Genomic DNA, 6,076 nt, shown 5'->3' with positions numbered 1-6,076 from the left:
GTATGTAGTTCTATATGCCCAAACAACTTTGTCAAGCTTTAAAGACCAATCTTTTCTCGATGGACACACAACCTTCTCTAAAATACGCTTGATATCTCTATTAGATACCTCAGCTTGACCATTCTTCTGAGGATGATAAGCCTAGGTAATGCAATGATTCACATTAAATCTTTGCATCATAGCAGTGAACTTGCGATTGCAAACACGACCTCTTGAAGTTTCAAATCTTGTGAATATATGCTTGTAAAGAAAATTAAGCACTACTTTCACATCGTTCATTGGCAATGCCTTAACTTCAACCCATTTCGACACATAATCAACTGCCAACAAGATATACAGATTGTTACACGATGAGACAAATGGCCCCATGAAGTCAATTCCCTAAACATCGAAGACTTCAACCTCGAGAAGCACATTAAGAGGCATCTCATATCTCTTGGACATATTACCCACACGTTGACATCGATCACATTTTAAAATGAACTGATGAGCATCTTTAAACAATGTCGACCAAAAGAAACCTGCTTGAAGAATACGAGCTGCCATCTTTTCTCCACCATAATCTCCTCCATAAGCCGTTGAGTGGAAATCTCGCAAGATCTCCCCCGTTTCGCTATAAGGAATACTCTCCTGATGATTTGGTCAGCTCCTTGTTGAAAAAGAAATGGCTCATCCCACATATACCACTTCACTTCATGCAGAAACTTCTTCCTTTGAGCGTATGTCAAGTCGGGAGGCATGATATTACTCACAAGGTAGTTCAAAATGTCTGTAAACCACGGTTTTTTCTCTTACACTTCAAACAACTGCTCATCTGTCCTTGATATCTAACTTAAATCTTGAAGCAAAAGAACCCATCTGATCAATCTAGGCTTCGAGTCCTTCTTTGAGACGATATATCGAATTGCAGCGTGATCAGTGAAAACTGTCACCTTCGTCCCAAGCAGATAAGGTCAAACTTTCTCAAAACCATAGATAATAGCCAAAAGTTCTTTCTCCGTAGTAGTATAATTTAGTCGAGCACCATTTAGGGTCTTACTAGCATAGTAGACCACATGAAATATGTTATTCTTTCTTTGCCCAAGAACTGCTCCAACTGCATAGTCACTTGCATCACACATCATCTCAAAAGGTTCATTCCAATCAGGTACATTTATGACATGTGCCGTGATTAAACTCTTCTTTAAGGACTCAAAAGAAGCCTTACACTCATAATCAAATTTAAATGGAACATCTATCTCCAGAATATTGCACACAGGTTTAGAAATTTTTGAGAAGTCCTTGATGAACCGCCTGTAGAAGCCCGCATGACCAAGAAAACTGTGAACTCCCTTAACAGAAATTGGTGGGGGAAGATTTTCGATGACCCCCACTTTGGATTTGTCCACATCAAGACCCTTGCTAGAGACCTTGTGCCCAAGAATAATGACTTGTCATACCATAAAGTGACATTTCTCCCAATTGAGAAGCAAATTTATCTCAACACACCTCTTGAGAACATCACCTAAATTCTGCAAGCACTCATCAAATGAATCACCAAACACAGAGAAATTGTCCATGAATACCTCCACATTCTGACCAATTATATCAGAGAAGATAGCCATCATGCATCTCTGAAATATGGTCGGTACTCCAAATAACCTAAAAGAAACTCTTTGAAAGGCAAAATCAAATGGACAAGTGAAAGTAGTCTTCTCCTGATTTTCTAGAGCAATGCAAATTTGATTATAACCAAAATAACCATCCAGAAGACAGTAGTACTCATGTCCAGCCAATCTGTCAAGCATCTGATCAATAAACGGCAGAGGGAAGTGATATTTTCTCATGGCCTTGTTCAGCTTCTTGTAATCCATGCAAACTCTCCACCCTGTATCTGTTCGTGTAGGAATAAGCTCGTTCTTCTCATTAGCGACCAAAGTGATACCTCCTTTCTTTGGCACACACTGAACTGGGCTCACCCATGAACTGTCAGAAATAGGATAGATGATCCCTGCATCCAGCCACTTAAGGATTTACTTCTTTACAACCTCTTTCATGATTGGATTTAGCCTTCTCTGTTGCTCAGTAGTAGGCTTGCTTTCTTCCTCTAGCAGAATTTTGTGCATGCAATACGAAGGGCTGATTCCCTTGATATCTTCTATATTCCAACCAATTGACGATTTGAATTCTCTAAGAATCCTCAAAAGCTTCTCCTCATCGCTACCTAAAAGGTCAGATGCAATAATAATAGGCAAAGTAGATGCATCACCTAAAAATGCATACCTCAAATGTTCAGGTAAAGGCTTAAGCTCAAGAGTAGGAGCTTCCTCAATAGATGGCTTGAGGCGCTTAGGAGCTTTGTTCAACTCCTCCATTCCCAGAGATTCAAAAGGCATATCAATCTTTCTCTTCCAGGGAGAAGCATTCATAAATTGCAACTACTTATCACCTTCATCATCTTCACTATCAGAATTCCCCAACAAGGCATTCTCTAAAGCATCAGACCTTAGTAATTGATCAAGTTCTGAAGTAACCAAAAAATTAACCAACTCCACTTTTAAGAACTCCTCATTTTCCGTAGGGAACTTCATGGCATTGAACACATTAAAAGTTATATCCTGATCCATCACTTGCATGGTGAGCTCACCTTTCTGCACATCTATCAAGGTTCGGCTAGTAGCCAAGAAAGGTTTTTCCAAGATTATGGGAATCTTTTTATCCTCCTCGAAATCAAGAATTACAAAATCACCAGGGAAGATGAGTTTATCCACCTTGACCAAGACATCCTCCCTAATACCATGCAGATATGTAATAGAACGGTCGGCCAACTGCAAAGTCATATAAGTAGGCTTTGGATTAGGCAAGTTCAACTTCTTGAAGATTGACAAGGGCATCGGATTGATGCTAGCTTCCAAGTCACATAGACACTTGTCAAATGACACCTTTCCAATTTCACAAGGAATAGTGAAGCTTCCAGGATCTTTAAGCTTCGGAGGCAACTTCTGTTGCAGCACAACATTGCATTCCTCCGTGAGAGCAACGGTCTCTAAGTCATCAAGCTTCACCTTCCTAGAGAGAATACCTTTCATGAACTTCACGCGACTAGGCATTTGTTCAAGAGTTTCAGTGAGGTATGTTGATGTGAAGTTTTTTGAACACCTCCAGAAACTTCTCAAACTGCTTATCCAGCTCTTTCTTCTACAGCCTCTTAGGAAAAGGATGTGGAAGATAGATCTGTTTCTCCCCTGTATTACCCTCAGGAGGAGTGTGCTCAACAATAGTCTTTCTTGGTTCCACTTCTACTTCCTTCTGCACTTCTTCTTCTGCAGCCTCAACTTTAGATTCTGGAGTCTTAGCTTTTTCAGGATTTGTAACCTTACCAGACCTTAATGTAATTGCCTTAATATGCTCATTAGCTTCCTTCTTGCCTGGCATATCAGTATCTCTAGGAAGCGTGCCAGGTTGACGATTCAGTAATGAATTAGCAATTTGCCCAATCTGATTTTCTATGGTCTTGATAGACACGACTTGGCTCTTGCACATGAGCCTCAACTCCTCCAATTCAGATTTTTCATTAGCTTGCGGTAACAGCTGAAGTTAAAGTTGTTGCTTAGGGGCATATTATGGTTGCTGAAAACCAGGAGGGTTATACTGCTTTGCTGTGTATGGCTGATAATATTGTTGGACCGCATTCTGATTGTTACTCTAACTGAAGTTAGGATGATTGCGGTTATTTGGATGATAAGTGGATGTAGCTTGTTGCTGTGATCTCTGAAAGTTGCTCACAAATTGAGCTGATTCGCTAGAAATAGCACACTGCTCAGTTTCATGCTCCCCGCACAAAGCTCATAAACACTAGTAATTTGATTAACTCCATAATTCGCCAAAGAGTCCGCTTTTATCGTCAAAGCTTGAAGTTGAGCAGCTATAGCAGTAGCTGTATCCACTTCTAGAATTCCTGCTACCTTGCCTTGCCACATTCTTCGTGTAGGATTCTGGTATTCATTAGGTGTCATGAGCTCAATCAACTCATACGCTTCATTATAGCTTTTGGCCCATAAGGCTCCACCAGATGCTACATCGAGCATAGGTCTAGACTGTGCGCCTAAACCATTGTAGAAACAATTTATAATCATCCAATCAGGCATGCCATGGTGTGGGAACTTCCTTAGCATCTCCTTATATCGATCCCAAGCCTAACATAGAAATTCTCTAGTTTGCTGAGCAAATTAAGTAAGAGCATTCCTGATTGCAGCAGTATTCGCCATATGAAAGAATTTAGTGAGAAAATTTTGAGCTAGATCCTTCCATTTGGTGATAGACCCTGGTGGTAGAGAATGTAACCATCACTTTGCTTTATCCCTTAGAGAGAATGGGAAGAGTCACAGCTTGATAGCATCTTCAGTCATCCTATTGAACTTGAAAGTGTCGCAGATCTTGATGAAATCCCTGATATGCATGTTGGGGTCTTCTGTAGGAGAACCCCCCATACTAAACTGAGTTATGTATCATCTGAATCGTGCTCGACTTGATCTCAAAAGTGTTAGCCGAGATGGCTGGTCTGATGGTGCTCGAATGAATATTATTGATCTTAGGCTGGAATAGTCCATCTGAGCCTTAGGATTTTCTGCTTGATCTCCCATCACTACTAAAGCTGGTTCCTCGACTTTCTCTTATTCTTCTACTTTCTCTTCATCCTCAAAAACTTCCCTTCGAATTGCTACAGCTTCTTCTTCGGCTTGATCCAGAGTTCTCTTACGAGGCCGCGAATGCGTATGCATACACGCTCGCTAGAGTACCTGAAACACGACAAGGAAAAGAGTAGGTACGTAACAAAGTCCGAGTCAATGAACTTTAATGATCACTGATGATAAACACATAAACTAAAAGTTAACACCGTGTCCCCGGCAGCGGCACCAAAAATTTTTTAGTCGTTAAACATGCACTAAAATTCACGCAAGTATACGCGTTCGCAAGTAGTATAAGATATAAATCAGATTCGTTCCCACAGAGACTGGTTTAGGTTAACTTTGTAATTTATGCACTTATGCAACAATGATATGGCTATTATTCAATGCTAAGACGAATAACAAATTGGGTTTTGATTATACTAAGATTAACTATTGAGAATTATACTAAAGAACATAAACTAAAGAGAGTAAAGATAATTGAATAATATATAACACAAACATGGGATTCTGACTTCATTAAGTACTTCATTCAATAGCCTTTTCATTCTTAACCTTAGCATGTAATGGCGATGACACTAATCAGATAACATGAAACTGATAAACGCCAACTTTCGTTGCACGAATACCATATACCAGACATCCACAAAAGAGATAGAAGCTGAATAGACACCAATTATATTGAGACCCTATTTGTCGATAGAATTTGACAATATAACGGTTTAATGCACCAGTTATCTATCGTGATTACATAGGGCAAGTAAGATGGTTAAAATTACCTACGAATCATGCATAATAATAACATGAACCTATGCTAGCATGGCAAGTTCTAAACCCTTAAATTCACTGTCGCTTTATTAAGAATTAACACACTATATTATAAGTTCGCGACGCTCATAAGACGAATAAGCACAACCAATACTAGGATAACATACAATCACCACACATTAAGGCATCAAAACAAATCAACAAAAGAAATCCATAAATAAATCCGCTAGAACCCCACGATAACGATTAACCCATAATCGGACTCATCATCAACGTAGGTTCCGATGAAAGCATGGTATAATAAACGAAGTCTTTATAAATAAATAATAAACAAAGGACGTAATCCAGAGTATTAGGTTCAACAAAACAAGACACGAGCATCCAAGATTACAACTTAGAACAAAGATTCAATGGAATAAACAAGATCTTCTTCGCCTTAATTGAATTATGCTATAGGTCTTTTTGTCGTCTTCTCCTTAAGCTCCGTTACGTCTCTCTCTTTGAAAAACGTCTTTTATTTAGGTATATATAGCAGCCCATGCAAAGTAGAAGTCCTCCCATCAGAAGCCAAGTAGAATCAGGATTTTAACATCCTGACCCGGCGCGGCCGCGCGCTTGATCAGCGTGGGCGCGCCGTGTCT

General features: G+C 39.6%; 1 non-coding gene across 1 annotated transcript; it reads left to right on the top strand.

Moving 5' to 3' along the window:
- Positions 1 to 4,125: 4,125 nt before the first annotated feature.
- LOC141709200 (small nucleolar RNA R71) lies at positions 4,126 to 4,232 on the top strand. The gene has a single exon (XR_012569789.1). It is a non-coding gene; the product is annotated as a small nucleolar RNA R71 (small nucleolar RNA).
- The last annotated feature ends 1,844 nt before the right edge of the window (positions 4,233 to 6,076 follow it).

The sequence above is a fragment of the Apium graveolens genome, chromosome 2 (assembly GCF_009905375.1).
Source record: "Apium graveolens cultivar Ventura chromosome 2, ASM990537v1, whole genome shotgun sequence".
In the NCBI taxonomy this organism is placed as follows: Eukaryota; Viridiplantae; Streptophyta; class Magnoliopsida; order Apiales; family Apiaceae; genus Apium; species Apium graveolens.
The sequence above is the reverse complement of the archived record's forward strand: the minus strand, read 5'-3'. Positions and strand labels throughout refer to the sequence as shown.